Below are 19144 nucleotides of genomic sequence, written 5' to 3'. Positions count from 1 at the left end.
TGCATTTTCATTCCTTTCTGACTCCACTGCAGCTTAACAAGATGTTTCTATCTGTCATTTAATTCTTCCAAGATCCTCTTCTTCTTTCCATTTTGATGTGTAAATGTCAAATGCTGGTGTAACTTTTAGATCAAATTTTAGAATTAGGATTTTAAATGCTTAAATGTGGTGCTAGGACAAGGGGCAGTGGCTTTAAAGAGACGAGCTTTAGGATAGAAATTAGGGAGAATTTCTACACTGTGAGGGTAGTGAGGCACTGGAACAGCTTTCCAAAGAAGCTGTGGCTGCCCCATCCCTGGAAGTGTCCAAGGACTTGGAGCAACCTGGGATAGTAGAAGGTGTCTCTGCCCATGAAAGGGATGGAACTGGATGAGTTTTAATGTCCCTTCCAACCCAAACTATTCTATGATTTCATGCTCCTTGCCCCTGATTTTTTCCAAGGGTCATTCCCATCACACACTTCCCCTTTGAGGGCTTTGTGGCTTTGTTAACTCATGGTTTGAAACCGCCCAGAGCATGCTACAAACTCTGTGGACTCTGCTAAAACTCCAAGGAGTCCACTATGGATTGCACAGGATGGGTGTTCAAGCATCACCTCAGGTAAAGCTCTTGTCTGGTGCTAGAACACACTGTACTGTCAATTAGCGCAGCTAAAAACACTTGCCAGTGTTGGCTCGTCCCCCTGAACTATAATAGGAAAGCAGCTGGATCAATACATTTGACATATTTTCCATTACCACAGGAAGGTCGAAGTCATTGTTCACCCTCACGAATTCCTGTGCTGCCAGGCTGATGCAGCAGCAAAATGTGAGGAATAGACATGGGAGGTCTCAGCTCAGCAAAATGAGCTCATCAAGAGGGCAACAGTGAGCAGCTAAAAACGAGCTAAATGGGAAAGAAAACATAACCCCAGCTTTGGGTGATGTCCATGGAAATTCAGCTTCCAATTTATGTTGTGTTTTGCTTCAGTGTCTGCATCACATTTGAGTGCCCCTGAAGTCGAGATTTTTTGGCTGGAGAAACCTTAAATACCCATCAACTCTTTCCCTTTTTCATGGAGGAAGGCACAAAACCAGTAATGTCTGGGCTTTGGAGCACAATTCCTATCAGTTTCCTTGAACTCTTGCTCTCGGTATCAGTGCAGTTTTCTTTCTCAATGTCTCCCTTGTTGTGAGGGCCCAGAACTGACCCAGGGTTTGAGGAGTGGCCTCAGCAGTGCCCAGCACAGAGGGACAATCACTGCTCTAGTCCTGCTGGCCACACTGCTGCTGGCACAGGCCAGGTGCCAGTGGCCTTCTTGGCCACCTGGGCACTCCTGGGCTCATGTTCAGCCCCACATCCAGTAAAGGATGGACATTCTCTTCAGCCCTCTTTTTGCTGCTGATGTATTTACAGAGACTTTTGTTTTATTGTTTTGTTGCAGTAGCCACCTTAAGTTCTGTCTGGGTTTCGACCCTACTAATTTTCTCCCTGTATAACCTCATGACATCCTTGCATTGGAGTTCCCTGCTCCTTATCCCAAAGCTCATGAACTCTCCTTTTATTTCTGAGTTCCACACAAAACTCTCTGTTTGGCCAGGCCTGTCTTCTTATTTTTTATCTTGTTTTAAAATTTGCTACCTTTCCCTTGCTTTGAATCTTGTGATTCACAGGCACAGACCTTGATTTTGTGCTATTTCTCCTGCACTCTGCTGGGACTCTCCTGGGCTCTGCTGGAAAGATACTAAGAATAATTTATCCACATAATTTTCTACTTTTCATTGACCACTCCAGGAGCTGTGCAGAAATGAAGGCTAAATTGGCTTTCTTCAAAGACAACATAGATTCTGGAGCCCTGTAACTACATCCCATTTTTGTGGGATGGTTTTGTGTTTGGGATGGTTTTCTCATGGGTCTTACACAGCTGAGGCAGAGGAGGCTGAGGAATCAGGGATTTCAATCAGACTGAATGGGAGTGTTTGTAGCTGAGAGGGGAAATGCAGCTCTCTTTTCTTTCGAGGTATTATGAAATATCCTGCTGTGATTGCCATGTCTTTTATCTCAAACTGCCTCGGCCTAGTTCTTAAAGATGAGAGGTTTTCACAGGTGCACTGATCATGAGCATGGATTCGTGATGATGCCCAAAATACAATAAGAGGAAGGAGAGCATAAGAAAGGACAGCAGAAATAAAAGAAAAAGTGAGCATAAGGTAGCAGAAATAAAAGAAAAAGTGAGCATAAGGTTCTTTAAGTGGCAAATCCTTAGTGAGGGGAAAAAGGGGGTCACTTCCCTGTGGAAATGTTGGTTAATATTACTGAGCTTGGTAAGTTGTTGTGGTATTGCTGGGTGTGATGCTCCTGCTTGGTATTCCCTGTGCAGATATCCTGGGCTTGTATTGCAGATCAGATCCATTCAGGGCAAATTTTTATTAGACTTTCATTAGTTTTAATATTTTAGCTCATCTTCAGCTTGTTATTAGCAGAATATCTGTGATTTTTAGTGGAAATTATAGCCCTGCAAGGACATTCAATAAACCTACACCCATCTCAGCATAACTCCTCTGAGTTATGTCCTGTCTCCTTAAAATTGTCCATGGAATGAAGAATGAACACAAATCATTGCTCCTGGCAAGAGAGCAAAACAGCTTGCTCTGAAAGGCTTCAGAGTGGATGGCTTGGATTGCTTTGTTCGTGCACTCACCTTCTTGTCCTAATTTTGGAAAGGAATTGAGGCAAAATCAAGCGGAATCAACACAGTGAATAAATAATGCCTTGTCTTTATATAGCATTTTCTATACACCAGTCTCACAGAGTCCTCGTGGCAGTGCTATTTCAGGCATTTTGTGTCTTATGTAACAGAGCTGTCCTAGTGCTGACTTTGAAATGGATTGTCTTGGCCTTCAAATCATCTACTGACAGTGCACGCCACAGACCCTCAGCTGCTTCTTCCAGCAACTTTTCGTGTTTGATTGTGGTTTAGTTTTAAATCTGCAAAGGAAAACACGGAAATCTGCTTTTTCCAGGTGAGTTTGAGCTGACAGATGCATCTCAATTGCAGAAAAATGTTGGAATGACAGACTTTCCCCCCACACATATTATTTTCCTACCACATCATCAACAATATCCTGCACAAAATGAAGGAAGAGAAATTAATTCACAACTCTGTGTAGTTGGCCACATTTTACTTTGTTGGATTGATAACGCAGATGATTGAAATGACTTGTCCAGCTTTTCATGTCACCCCAGCTATCCTGTGTTGTTTAAGGAGAGGATAAGGCACCTCCAAGGTGTAATTTATGTTACGCAAAAAGGGCTATCCAAGAGAGGCTGAGTGGAAAACTCTCTGCATGACTGGTTCTACAGTGATGTGCTGTGTCTGTTACATCTACAAAGTGAAGTATTCTTAAGTTTAATTCTATGGAAAACAGCTTTCCTTCTGAATAATAGTTGTAAATTTTAGATATACAACTACACACATTTTTCTCAACACAAATCTGATCCAAAAAGTGGCATTTTCCAAGTTCTCATTTGTAGAGTCTTAAAGAAAAAAAAAAAGTGTTCATATTAACATGACCATAGTTATTTGACAATTTTAGTTTTGTACTTACATTGCTTTTTTAAATAAAGTAGCTCAGTTTAGTTCTTAATATAGCACAGACCACAAGTCATCCAGAAATCTTGACAGTGAGAGGTTTTCTTTTACTACTTTATTTTTTTACACTCCACAGGAAAGAACACATTGTTCATCTGAAACCAGGAGAGCTTGTGCCTGATTATACCCAGCTATTTAAATACTGGTTCTTATTATACTGCAAAACATTGCATGCACTTCTTCATTTTTTCTTCTTATTCTTCCAGGTTGAGGTAATCTATTTATTGATGTGCCATAAATCATTCTGTTCCACATCCTAATGTGTCAAAAGAAAACATCTTGGGTGACAAGAATCAAGTGTCCATTTAACTCAAGGACATATTCACTGGTGTTCTTCACAAATACCATATTGTAAATACATAATTATAAAAGAAATTTACCCTGAAAAATAAACGGAGCTGCAAGGTCATTTAGAGGAATATGTCATGATTTTTTTCCCTACTGTTCCCATGAGGGACCATTTTTATCATGTGGTCTAAACACTGAGCCCAAAGTGAAATGTTTTGTGCAGTGACTGATGGGGTGAGCACAGTTAATCTCCTCTTTCATGTGAAAACCAATATGACTGGGAAATGCAGCACAAAAGCATTTGTGAGCTGGCATAGACTAATTAGGGAATCAATTTGAAGTAACATGACTGATGGAGGCAAAGCAGAAACATCTGTGTGACACACTGGGAAGGACTGGGCTGATCGTATTTGCCCATGGACAGAGGGGAAATTTAGTTATTTGTTTTACTCATGCTAAACCTGCAAACTGAATGACACTAAATGTTAGAGTTTGGCTCCAGGGTTTGGCCTGAGCAAAGCCAATGAGAGCCAAAGGTATTAATGCCTCATCCCTCTTCCTGGGAGGGCTCTGTCCCATCCAAAACACCTCAGTCCTGAGGAATATCCACTCACGACCGAAGGAGCAGCCCAGTCCTGGAGCTGAATGGATGAAGTGACCACGTTCATTTGGGAGGATGAACTGAATTCAGCCCTCTATATCTTAGCAATATCTTACTTTTTAAAAGACCAGATAAGGCTCCCTGGCCTGTTTTATTATTTCCTCCCTTGGTTACAGTGTCACATTCAGTGGTGAGGGATTTGTTGTCCCAAGATCAGTGCCATGATGATAAACCTCATCACATTTTAGTTGCCTTTCCTCTGAATTTATTAGCTTCAGTTCAAGCTGTGGGGTGCCTGGCCTTCAGAACTCTGAGGGTTTTCTGGATATTTGCTGTATGTGACCAAGAAACTTGGCCCTATTTTGATGCATGGACTAAAGACTGGATTTGTGTGACAGGGAATGGTGGAACAACTCATTTGCCTCAGACTTTTGAGACCACAAACAGAAGCAAATAAAATTACAATGTCCCTGGCCTGTGGCTTTTGCCAGCATCATGAAGGGCCTCTCATATAACCCACAGAATAAATGTGGCAGAGGGAAATTGTTGGCAACAAGAGCAGGAGCAGTTTTGCATTCATGATTTTGAGTTTCTCACGGGAAGCCAACTCTTCCTCAACACCTCTCCCCAACAAAGTGACTGCCAGAAGAGAGATATCTCTCTTCATCTGCTTAGAGAGATGCTCCCTCTGCATTGTTATGTCCTAAAAATCTAAAAATGTGTTCACCATCCCTCAGAAGTTTTCCCCAGAGAAGCAACTGCTCTGATCATCCCCATTACTACATCCCTGACTCCCAGGTTCCAGTCAGAGAAGAAAAATCATGTTTGCTTGTACACTTTGGAGCTTTGAAAAACTTTTACTGCTGTGGGAGACATCCAAGAGGCAGAACATTCAGCTTGTCTGACCTCTTTGCCATGGACCACATCAGTCCAATTCCTCTGCTATTCCTCATGTCTATAGAGCCAGATTACTACACTGCATTTTTTTATGACTGCTTTATCAGTTCCTTGCAGCCAGGACTCAAACTTCCCCTCTCTGCCTTCCTTTGCTGCATGTAAAACTCCATTTCCTTTCCTTTTCTGGGCAGAGAAGATAAAGTGATTCAGAAGTGGGCAGTGTTTGTTTGGGGCCAGCTAAAAGCCCCAAAGAGAGGCTGGCTGATAAACAGGGAGAAGTATATGGATTTCCTTGGGGCTTTTTGTCTATTAGTTGTGGGTTTAATGAGGGAAATGTAGTTACCTGGGAAAAATCATGGTTAAAACTGAAAGAGGGGAAATTTATATTAGACTTTAGGAAGAAATTCTTCCCTGTGAGGGTGGGCAGGCCCTGGCACAGGGTGCCCAGAGAAGCTGTGGCTGCCCCTGGATCCCTGGAAGTGTCCAAGGCCAGGCTGGATGTGGCTTGGAGCAGCCTGGGATAATGGAAGGTGTCTCTGCCCATGGCAGGGGGATTAGAACTAGATGATTTTTAATTTCCCTTCCAACCCAGCCCATCCCAGGATTCTCTGATTCTGTGGTTCATTATTCCAACAGTGGATTTAAGGGCATTGACATTATTTCTTGTGCAGCACACTCATACCCTGGGGTTGTAGCTCCAAGCCCCTTCCTCACCACTTCTCTTTTCCCCCACAGATCCATTTAACTCCAGGACTTGAGATCCTGTGGGCAAAAAGAGTGAGAAAAAGGAGAAATAGTGGGAATGGAGTCGGAGAAAAGGTGAGGGGGGTCAGGTGGTGTGATTTGAATTCAAAACCAAAGGTGAAAGAAGGAAGCTTGAATGAAATCCAACCCATCACAGTGGGGTTTGATTAGCTCTGGCTTGTTAAATCAGACAGTGAGAAATGATGCTGCAATGTTTTATCAGGAGTAAAGTCCTATGAAAGGGCTATGAGAGCTGAGGAAATTAAAGATTATTAAGGCTGGAAACAGCAGTGATGAGGGACAGCAAGAATCTACATCTGGGCTTAGGTGGAGATGTCAGTTGGATGGAATTTAGAGATTTTTGAGGTGTGGGAGAGCAACTGGATTTGGCAAAGTGTCCCTGTGAAATGGCAGATTAGTGGGGAAGAGGTTGATCTTCAGAGAGTGGGTGACAAAGTTGAGGACAAAACCAGGAGGGCTTAGACCAGATTATATTTGACTGTGACAGTCATCCTAAACCACCAAGGAGTTCAGCCCATCTCCCTCAGATGAATTGTGAATCCTGAAAAGCCCATGTGCATACTTCAAACAGATTGAAACCCAGCGTAGCTAAACCCATATTGAATTGCAAACTGATGCAAGGTTATTCCAGTTAAAACACAGCATTCAAAGGGGAAACATTAAAATGCACTGAAAAAATGAGCCAGGAAAAAAAATACATATTTTGTGTGAAAAACCTCCCTGTATACAGGCTAAATCAGCCTCCTAACACCATTTCCAGGAGGCTGAAGACTGATTTCTCTGCTGTTGAGACAGAAAAGGCAGAGAACAGAGCAGTGAAATAATTCCTAAGAAAGCACTGGCAGAAATCAGAAAGCCTTGCTGAACTATTTGTTGTCTCCACTACACCCATTTCTTATTCTCAAGAGTGAACTGAGATTGTAAAATATTCCAGGTTTTAGTTGCACTTTGTTCATTGTGTCTGTCTGTAAAACACCGTTTTTTCATTGTGAGGGGACTGAAAGGGAAAAGAAATATTTAGTGACAGGTTCTTCAGACCATTTAGACCCCTGCTTTTTCTCTCTAAATTATTAGTTATTATTTAGTCCCCATTTCAATGAGTTTAATGATATGGTGCCATACCAAATTTTCTTCTGATGCATTATTTCTCTTTGAGCATCTTGAGAAGGTTAAGATGTTAACAGGGAACAATGTCCACCTCACAAGGACAGGAAATGGAGAACACTCCCTCTATTTCTTCCCCCCTTGGAAGTTGTGCAGAATTGCTTTCCTTAAATGGGAACAGAGATTGAAAATCCTGCCAAGAGCCCAAGCTCAAAGGTAAATATTAGTGTCAGAGTACAAGTAAGGAAAACACTTCTAATTTTATTGTGCCTTTCATCCAGTGTTTCAAAACATCTTCCAGATATTGATCAAGACTTTCTGAGGGATTTTTTATAGGTCAAGCACGTCAGTACAAATTTCCCATCACCATGTAAGAGGTGAAAAGCCACTAGAATGGAAAGAATGCTTTCTGTTGTTTGTTTCTAACAGCTGAGAAAGGGAAGTCAAAATAAAAGAGTCCAATTATTTTTGTAATAATGGGGGGGGGTTATGCTTATGTGTGTGTTTAAAGGGGTGTTTGGTGAGAAATCCATAAAAAAAGTTCCTGGATTCAGAATTAACCCTTTTCTGTCATGTCTTTGAAACAGAATTATGGGGGTAGCACTCATATTTATTTAAAGTTTACTTCATAGACCCTTGGAATAGCAGAAGATTAAATGATGCTGAAATCAGATATGATGAAACTTGCTCATGTTCTTTCCTCATCCTGATTCCAGCACTTACTCAGACCCTGTGGCCAAAGTTTTTGCCCTTTCCACTGCTCGTGCAGATTGTTCCTTAACCAGTTTTATTCCAGCTGATGCCGTGACATTCCTGTTTTCCACGAGATAGTTTTTCCAACCAGATTCCTTTTGGATGTGGAGAGTTGAACATAACACAAATACTTTACACTGCTGGTGTGGAGGTACTCTCCAGAGTAACCTACGAGTACAATGTACAATGCAAATAAAAATTCAGTCAATCAAAACCAACCTGAAATTTGGGTGATCTCATGTGATTGGCATAGTTTGTGAATTAGTTATACATTTATATTCTGTTGTTTGACCTCAGGAGCTCAGTATCCAAAGGGATTTTCCCACCTTTTTAAAAACAGAAGCCAGATTTAGGGGGAGCAGTATAAAAGCCAAGAGAGCTCTAAGGCAGAAAAATGTCTTTCCACTGCAAAACTTAAAACAAAAAGCAGGAAGGCTGGAAGAAATCTTTAGTATTCAGGAATGTAGATAGTGTTATTACTCCAAGGATTGGAAGGAGAGTGCCAATAAAACTTTGCAATTTAAGGCATTTTCTTTTAGTATTTCAATTGGATTCTTGGGGAAAAATTTTATGGGGATTATATGCAAATGAGACTTGAAAATTTGTCTTTTAAAATTTTTTTTTAAACCCAGTTTCTATAAAGCTTTAACAGTGACACAGGTGTTGTTTAAATACACTAAGATGTAATTATCCAAGATTTGGAGAGTTACTAATGATTCCTGGAGAGAATGAGAAGCAATTTGGTCGTGCTCTGGTAATGTGTGAAGTGATTTATAAGGGGAGCAGTAATGAATGTTGTCACTTCTAAACAAAACAAAGCACTTGTAAAGATCATTGATCTGTCCTTTTTTTTCCCCCCCAGAACTTAGACGGATGAAGATTGCAGCATCAGCAAGTTTAACTAAGTTGAATTAACTGCCAGCTACAAACTTTTCTTCCTCAAAGATATTTCTCTCATTCTACATAAACCAGATTTTTTTCTTTGTGCTTCATGATATATTTCAACTTTGATCCACCCAAAGGCAAGCACATATCCAAATAAAGCAAAATAAACTAGGAATTACCATTATTCATTTTTAATATTTATATCTTACTCAAGATGACAACCAGACTCTAATTTTGTTTTATTTCTTTTTTTAAAAAGAACACCATGCCCTTGATTAGAGGGACATTAATACAAGTTTATGACCACAAGCCCTGCAATTTCAGCCAAATTATTCTGCAGTCACTTCTCGGTTACCTGTGGTTTCATTATCCTGTTTGATGTGGGAAAAACTTCTCATAGGATCATAGAATATCCTGCAGGACTTCTCTCAGTGTAACCCCTTATTTATTTATTTATTTTTAACATCTCTTTGCCACCCAAAGAAGTTTGAATGATGGCAGTAAGCGGTTTTTTAGTAAATGTTCTCTTCTTGATTAAAAAAGGTAGAACAAACTGTAGGTGTCGCAACAATAATCAATGAACAAACACCCTCATGAGACACAGAAATTAATTTACAAAATTAAATGTGCTAAACATATCGACTACATTGCCTCTTATGAAAGATCAAACTTAATGACATTTGCTTACTAATCTTTCATTTTTCTATTAACACGGCCAAAATATATTGGACCAATATTCTATTCCCTATCTCTTGATCTCAGAGAGAAAATAAATTCTTTGGTTTCTACAAGGGGACATCCCAGATGCACTTTCCCAGGAAAAGGATTCAGGTGTCTGGGAAATCTGGGAGGATAAAAGAAAACACAAATTGTCTGTAGGTTCCAGCTCATTTCTTTTTTCCTACTAAATATTCCCCTCCCCTCCCCTCCCCTCCCTCTTACTGGGAAGAGGATGGTGCTATCCAACTCTCCTTTACTGTGGGATATTGGTGGGCACAGCAGATAAATCATTCCAAGGAGCGTAAAAACAAGTAGATGGTTTGGATCATCCCACCTGGGTCTTGATCCTGAGCCATGGCCCAGCATGAAGAGCTAAGAACTTCTCCATATCCAAACAAATTGAGAATTTCATCCAAATAGACAGCACAACAACATTTTTATAAAGAGCTGAAAGTCATCCAGAGAGAAAGCAAACAAACTGCAGTAATTTCTCCAGCTGTCAAAAGGCACTTGACAGAATTAACCAAAATTAGAGTGGATATCTCCAGTTTGTGAGTAAATGTGTCTTTAGTTCTCATTTTGCTTTCATAATTGGAACAAGACACGGTGAAATTGTCTGGACGCCTCCGTGTTAGAAATAAATTAGTTCCCCTTCATAGTCTCTTAAGAAGAGGGACTTAGCAAAGGCTGCTGCTTTCTGCTTATTTACTGAGGCTCTGCAATTATAACAAGGCAAATACAACTTGCTAAATAGCGAGAATACAAATGGAAAATTAAATCTGTGAGGAGCTGCCTTCGGGCACAGACAATAATTCAGCTGCACACACCTATTTGCATTTCATCAGGCTGGAACATTAGAGTGCTACCACAACATAAGCAAATGTGGTTTGGACTGAAGGTAGTGCCATGAGGGGAAGAATTCCAGATTCTCAGCTGGCTCTGATTATCTGAAGATGAGCTAATTCTGCTCAGGGTCCTCCTTGCGGGGATCACAAGCTCCAGTTTGACTGAAATGCCCCAGGATTTTCCCCCAAACAGGGCTGGAAGAGGCGTCAGTCTTGCTGAAGATGGATTGATGCAAAGGAAGTGATGGAAGCATGGATTGGATGTTGGGATAAGTCGGTCGGTTCTCAAATCCAGACTGACAACCAGCTCTGCAGGAGCAAACACAAGATAGGGGAATTGTAACCAAACCTACCACCATGTGCTTCTCCCCACCTCAAAATCCAAATTTTCCATACCAGATGGGAATGGTCTTTATGGGAACATTCCTCAGCAGGTCTCCAACCCTTCTTCCTAAGTCTTCCTTTTCTTTTTCTTTCATATCTGTATCCTCATTCCCCTCACCTCAAAATCTGTAGGATAACAGATTATCTTCTAGTCGCTCCAATATTATTTTCCTTTCTCTCTCCCCTTAACCCCACTGACCTCTCAGCTCATTTCACTGAGCCTGTTGGGGCTGATCTCCCCGCAAATCCTTTTCTCTGAATCCCATCCTACCTTTTAGCTTTCCTGGGTTGCCATCCCATAAACACCAAAAAGCCTTTCAAATTCCCATCAGCATATGGAACAGCACTATCATCTCCCCTGAACTCAAAATCAGGAATAGTTGTTGTCCATCCAAAGGCATGAAATAGTCTTTCCACTCAGGAGCTTTCATTTTGGAGCTCGTTAGGCTCACCTTGTTCCTCTGAAATTCATCTCGGTTTATGAACACAAGGTGCACCCACCATGGTGAAACAGGTATCTCACACGTGACTTCTCACACCCTTCACCATCTTTTTTTTGTTCCAAAAGATCCCAAGTTGGTTTATTTACTTCTTAGTTTGCGTTCTTCATTTGTCTTTATGGAAAGCAACAAATAATACTCTGCTCTGGGAAGGTAATATGTCTTCAGGGCAGTCTCTTGAGTATTCATATTCTTCAGAAAGTAAAATAATTTTTCACATAGTTAATAAAAAAAAGAAATTAGAGGTCAAGAGTCGAGTATCCATTGATGTTCTAACATTCCATTTCTTTATTGCCTTTGTTTGCAGTGAGAGAACAAAATTACAATTACTGGAATTTTTTAAATAAAATTGGATTATAGTGTTGGTAGATTGATGACTCTTGGCACTCAAAATCCTTGAATAAGCCCTGAAAAAAATGCTGGAAGGAGACTCTCTTCTATTAAAGTCAAACTAAATTTTAGTGATGGCTTCAAAGTCCAGAATTTCACTGTATTCTGAGTGTTCTTCAAACAGATTTGATGATGCACTTCAAACCTTGACTTCTACAGAAAGAAAAGCCTTGTCCATGTTTCCTTCACGACTCCAGCGTTTCTTATGGTGATGTGTTTACCTGCTCATTTGTCTTCCCCCAAAACATGAAGAATCCAGTCCTAGAAACTCCAGCAAAGTTTTTTCTCTTCTTTCTCGCTTCCTTCCACCATGCCTTTCAGTTAATTCTTGTGACAGTCAGTTCTGCAGCAGTGCTGACACTGAGTGTGGGATTTTTACCCAGTAACTGCTTCCACAGTTGAGGCGTTGGCTCTCTTGTTCACTCCTAAACTTACTTTATTTTTATCTCAAGGAATATCTCAAGCATTTTTGCTTGGGATTCTGATTTGTTGAGTGGGCTTTCAGTTCTCTGGAATTATCTAGATCTTGTGGTTTAAACCCAGCCAGGAACTCAACACCACACAGCTGCTCACTCACCCTCTGCTCCCAGCAGGATGTAGGGAAAATAAATCGGAAGGTAAAAGTGAGAAAACTTGTGAGTTGAGGTAAGACCAGTTTAATAATTGAAATAAAATAATAATAGTGACAAAACCAGCAGGAAGAATAACAATAACCACAAAAACAATAACAATAATCATAACCTTAATATAATATAATATAATGAAAAGGGAAATAATTTTTTAAAACAGAGAGAGAGAGCAATAAACCTGCAGAAAAACAAATGATGCAAATGAAAAACATTCATCACCAACCAAGCAATGCCCAACCAGTGCCCAAGCAGCCATCCCTGGCCAAATTTCCTACCAGTTTGTATGCTGAGTATGACTCCATAGGGTCTGGAATATCCCTTGGGATAGTTGGAATCAGAAGAGAAAAGGCCTTGACTCTGTGCAGGTGCTCCTTAGAAATAACTAAGACATTCCTGAATTATAAACTCTGTTTTCAGAACATTTCCAAAATTTAAACCCATATTATCAACCATGAAAAAAATTAATACTGCTCCAAAAAGATCAGCACATGGGGTTTTCACTGCGAAGGGGAGAGGAAGGGTATCTTGCTCCCTAGAAGTCTTAATTCCTTAGAAGACTTAATTCCTTAACATCTCCATTGGGACAGACAAGAACAGAAGTTGGCTACCATCATAACAGGGTTATATTAACAGGGATTCCTGAATTTTGTATGCTTTTTTCCCCTGTGTCATTGCAAAAATTCCTCCTGACCTCATGGATTTTTTTTCACAGAATTCACCACAATAAATAGCAGCTACAGAAATATATTATTCACAACATTAGGTTAGATTTGATTTACTTCCTGGGACCGAATTCCTTACTAGTTCCCAGGGAGCCACAGTCATTCACAGGAACATTCCTTTTCCATAAAAATACTACCAGGACTTTCAAAAATCCAGCATCTCCAGTACAGTCCCAAAGGCATTTCTGGGGGCTGTTCAGTGTCCTGAATTTCCAGGAAGGTCAGTAAACTGGAAAGTTGTAAGTTGCTAATAAATTTTAAGTTCTGTGCCCTGTAAATAGAATCCAAGAGGAATTAGGATCCTCTTGCAGTGACTTAATAGAGACACTGTCCCAGTGCAGTAAATCTTTTCTATGTGCCATGATTAGAGCTGTGATTTAGGATCATTTCAGACACCTACAGTAAATAACAAGGCTTTTCGGTGCTTATTATGTCATCATACATCCTGCAGCCTTCCCATTCAATTCTCTTTTCAGGATTGATTTTAGGGGACCTACAGGAGATTGTCTGGAATGGTTGACACTCTCCTTTTCCTTGCTTCTTTGTGGATCTGAGTCACAGGCACATCTACACAGGCTCCTGGGCTCCCTGCCCAAACAAACCAGCAAGTCCCCCTTCAGGAAAGCATCCAGAAGCTGTTGGCAAGATAAACTTGGCTCCAGACAGTTGGCTCCAAGCAGTTACGGATGTGAACTGTGTCTAATCCTGGTGCCCTTCATCTTCAGTGCTATCCCAAAAAGATTTGTGCATTCCAATAGGTTTTTTTTCCCACCTATTATCACGTGAATCAAGGAATGAAATGTGCCCTTATTGCCATCCTGTAAAAACAGAGCTATGAGGTGTTACAACACATGAACAAAACACCTGCAAAAAAACCTCCAGTAATTCCATTTCAGGATGTCTCCAAACCATCTCTACCTCTCCCCACCTTCATTCCTCACTCAAATACGGAATCAAAGAATCATTGAGGTTGGAAAAGACCTCCAAGACCATCGAGGCCAACATTTGACCCATCTCCACTGCGTCACCCAGCCCAGAGCACTGAGTGCCACGTCCAGGCCTTCCTTGGACACCTCCAGGGATGGGGACTCCAAACCACCCTGGGCAGCCCCTTCCAATGTCTGACCACCTTTCCATGAAAAAATTCCTCCTGGTGTCCAACCTGAGCCTCCCCTGGCACAGTTCGAGGTGGTTTCCTCTCATCCTGTCCCTTGTTCCCTGGGAGCAGAGCCTGACCCCACCCCTGGCTCCACCCTCCTGTCAGGTTCTGCACAAAATGAAGTTCAGAATCGACAAATTCCTTCCCGTGCTACCAAAATCTTTCAAATTTTTGTGTAGAAAACCAAAAGTGAGAAGAACAATTTGTCTGAGATGGATTCCCTGCTTTGTGGCAGCAATACTAATAAAGCAAACTTTGTGCATTTACCCTGGAAGATGCAATAATGGAATTTAAAAGGCCATGTCTAAATGCAAGCTGTGTTTTATGGAGACTAAAATTTTTTGGTTTTTCCTCTTTGTTCTTCATCAACTGCTGAAAAAATGTAGTTGAAACTTCCTTCCAGAACTGCATTCTAGTATAGAAAGCATTTAAAAATTTATATTAAATAAGAAAGAGTTGGAACTGCCAAATTTAAAAAGAAAGGGAAGTGTAGGTGTTGAAATAATAACACAGGAAATATTTTAGTTTTTTTTTTTTTTCTTTAATAGATTGATTTAAATTCTAATTAGAAAACAAAAATAAGGGCTTTGGGGTAATGTTTTTCACAAAGAAGTTTCTACTTTTTTTTTTTCCAGCTCTACAAGTCACTTCTTCTTTAAGAATTCAAAAGAAACATATCTTAGAGAAACAAAGGTAAGACTGGGAGACAGCTACACATAATTTCAGGTTAAATTGTCTTCAGCCTGTCTTCTATCACAGCTGCTTTTAGAGCTTGTTGGGGATATGGAAATGTCTCTGTAGCTGCTAAAAATAAAGAGCACTCAAGCAGGGGTCGAATGAAAAGCCATTTTTGTCTGTGTTTTAAAGTGCTCTGTACTTCACACACTTAAGTCATAGTGGAGATTTTATTAGGTGGAAACAGAAACCTCCTTTCTTTGGAACTTCTAGGAGAAAAAATGGCTTTTGAGCAAGAAAAAGAATGTAATTTTGGGTTTTAAGTACAACAAAAACTATGACATTTTCAATTATTGCAATGTTCAAGACATTATTTATTTCATATCAGGCATAAAATAATACACAATGTGTATAGAATATATACAGCATGTATCTTTTAAAAGAGGACCAAAAGGTAACAGTTAGAATGAAACATAAATATTTTGACACTGGAGGAACCCTTGATCCAAAATTTACCTCGCCTTCAGCATTTTCTTCTTGCCTTTCACTTCTCAAGTCTGTGTAGCTCCATGAAATGTTTGACCTTGAGCCAATTTTTTGTTTTTTAGGAAAAGTGTTTTACTGGATCATTTCCATGGATATCAGCACCTGATGGGAAAAAGTAAAGATTGTCCTCTGGTTGAGTACTTATTTATTCAGGTGTGTGTCTGGAGAAAGTTCTACCTTCTTGCTTCCTTTCTTTAGACGCTCTGTACAACACATCACAATTTTTCAGACTAAGTCAGAAAATTACAGATTCAGAGCTTTTTTTTTTTATATTTACTCAAATTCCAGAAGCTGAATTTTGTGAGTTATTGATTAGAAAATTTTAATAACAAACAAAATGGCTAAAAATGTAACAGAAAGTGTTTAATCTCTCAAAATGGACAACCTCGGCTTTTCAAGGGGTGTTTCTTCCTTTTCTCTGACTACACAGGAAGAGAAGGGATTTAAAATGGCCAGAGCATTTAATTTTGAGTTGACCGAGTTTAGGTAAAATCAATTTAAGTCAATTTTCTAAGCATTTCTTCTGCTTCATGCATGCTAATTTCAATATTGGTTGTGGGTTGGGTTTTCTGCTGGGGAAAGGGATTTTTTACATTTTTTTCTTTGCTTTGTGTTTTCTGGTGGTTTTTTTAAAGTATTTCCTCTTTTTTTTTTTTTTTTTCTTTTTTAAGATGTGACAATTTTTTTCTTCCATTATTGAGCTTAATTTTTTCAGGAAAGTAACACATTGTGACCAATATAATGTATGAAATACGGTATGGTGGTGTTGTCAGCCAGCCAAGGGGAATGTAGAGAACAGCACCTCATTTTTTAAACTTTCAGTTTTATTTTGGATTACTGAAGTTCCCAGTATGATTTATTTCACTATTTCCCGTGTGTTTCCTATACCAAAAGTGTCTACTATGGGAGAGTAAAAAGTGAGTGGCTTTCATCATTTGTCAAATGGCAAAATCCATTGTGCAGTGACAGGACAAGGAATAATGGATACAAATTAAAAGAAATTTAGGGGAATTTAGGTCGGATATTGGGAAAAAATTATTTCCTGTGAAGTTGGGGAGCCCCTGGCACAGGGTGCCCAGAGGAGCTGTGGCTGCCCCTGGATCCCTGGATGTGTCCAAAGCCAGGTTGGATGGGGCTTGGAGAAACCTGGTCTGTGGATTTACAGCAACTTGGATTTGGGCAATCTGTAAGATTTTTAAATAAATTTATGTTAAAGGAACTTCATTTCATCCTTTCATGTTTACTTGAGTGGAAATGGATCAAAATCACATCCAGAGCTTGAATTTTTATTAATCACTTACAGATCTGCAAAATTAGAACAGAAATTTAAAGAAGTCAACACTGTCAACAAGAATCATCTTTACTGGATGTCAAACTCAATATTTTTTCAATATATTTTGTTTAATTTTAAGCTTTCCTCAGTCATTATTTTTTTCTTTTGATTGCATTATTGGCTGAGAATATTAAAATGAATAACCAAACATGTTTTGAACCTTTTTCCACAGGGACAGGATGACATAAGTTTGCTGTAATATAATAAAAACAAATATCTGCTTATGCTTTTTTTTTGCTTGTTTTAAAGAACGCTGTTAATCACTGCTGGAATACAGTCACAGGGGACTGAAAAAATACTTAAAATAGTTGAAAATTTGGCATGTGATAAGCACTGCTTCCCAAACTGGACATGTCTTTCTCAGTATTAATTTTCTTTTTATTGTCACGCTGCATTTTTTACCCTTTGTTTAGAAAAAAAAAAATCTTGTTGAAGGGTTTTCCTCTCACTGTTGACTGGGGTTCATCTTACTTAGCTACAGAGACCTGCAAGTCTGTGGGTGTTGGAAAGTTTGGCTTTTCCAGACTTGTGGTGATCTGTTTACCCACTGCTTTTCTTATCCCGCATTGTTGCCTCCCTGCTCCTTGCCCTTAGTCCTGGCCACTCCCTCGGGCTCTCCCTATTGGTTCCTGTACCCCAACTCCGCCCATGTACCACCCCTGAGCCCCTGACAAAACCTCCCTGTTCCCAGATAAGGAGGTCTCTCTGCCTCTGGGGGTCACCAGGACAAGATGTAACCATAAAAGGTCCTCTGAAACCCTCATGGGGAGACCCTTCTCGCCTCCTTCTCTGTCACTGTGTTGTGGCACTGCTGGCTGCCAGAGTAAAACCGCGGAGCCGTCTGAAATGGCCTACGGGAGGGTGAAATGGCTGCACTGCTCTGAGCAACTCCGCTGAGCTCTCAGAGAAAGCTGCAGCTTGCTAAGCTAAACCTAGCACTCCAACACAGAGTGGTGATTCCAAGTATAATTTGCAACAGAATCAGACAGCATTGCTGAGTGTGGCAGGGATTTCTGGTGATCATTTAGTCCTGGCCCACTGCTCTGCTTTGAACAGAGCCCCAAATAGTGCAGGACCATGTCCAGATTGCTTTTGAACCTCTCCAAGGATGGAGACTCCACAACATCCTGAGGCAACTTGTTCCTCTTCAGCCACCCTCACACTGAAGAGTTTTGCTAAGCTTAAACTGAATTTCTGGTATTTTAGTTTCTGCCTTTTAGCTCTTTTCCTGTCACTGAGAAGACACTTGCTCTGTCTTCTCCATCAGGTGTTTACACCCATTGGGAGATCCCCTGAGCCTTCTCTTCTCCCGGATGAGCTGTTCCAGCTCTCAGCCTGCACACATGGGTCAGATATTTCCATCCCTTTACCGTCTTTATGGTCCTTCACTAGCCTCACTCCAGTATGTCCCAGTCTCTCCTCTACTGGTGCTTGGCACTGGACCCAGCAGTCCAAATGTCTCACCAGAGCTGAGCTGAGGGGAGATAGCCCAGAAAAACTGTGGATAACTCATCCCTGGAATTGTTCCAGGCCAGGCTGGACAGGGCTTGGAGCAACCTGGGATAGTGGAAAGTGTCCCATGGCAGGGTACTGGATTGAGATGATCTTTCAGGTCCATTCCAACCCAGACCATTCTGGGAGTTCAGTGAAGGATCATCCCCCTTGACCTCCTGGCCATGATTCTTCCAGTGCAGCCCAAGATACTGATGGCCCTTTTTTTGCCACACGGACACATTTCAGGCTCATGGTCAGCGCATCATCCCTGAGGACTCCAAGGGACTTTTCTGCCAAGCTGCTTTCCAACCTGTTGGCCCCCGGTCCATTCTTCTGCCTGGAGTTATTCACCTTCAAGAATTAAAATGAAATATAAAACTCACTTAGACTTAACACTGAAATATTGAGATGCTGCTACATGAATCACTCTCATGGCAATGTACCTGCATCTAATTCCTCTTGGCTTTAATGTATTCCAACAGGAAGCAAGTGCTTATACACCTTTCAAGGGCTGGAATTAATCAGTCTGCTAAAAATCATAGAGAATATGTATGAAGGTAAAAGAACCCAATCATTGATCCTTCCCACAGCAAGCATATTATCCCTTTTTCTGTTTCTCAGAATCACCTGAGTCTTCAGAGCATCCTGATCCAGTTCATTTTAAATAACCTCAGCATGACTTTTGATGCTGCTGTTTGCTCCCTTAATCTTTGAAGAAAATTGTTCCAGTCTGCAAATTGAATGGATCATCACTGAATTAAAATCTAAGGAGGGACATGAAGCTCTGCTGGTCTGACTCCCCCTCCCACAGCCTTTGTTATAT

The sequence above is a fragment of the Corvus kubaryi genome, unplaced genomic scaffold (genome assembly GCF_017639235.1).
Source record: "Corvus kubaryi isolate FWS band 111438036 unplaced genomic scaffold, C.kubaryi_AGA036_p1.0 37398, whole genome shotgun sequence".
NCBI lineage: Eukaryota > Metazoa > Chordata > Aves > Passeriformes > Corvidae > Corvus > Corvus kubaryi.
Note: the sequence above shows the minus strand (reverse complement) of the source record.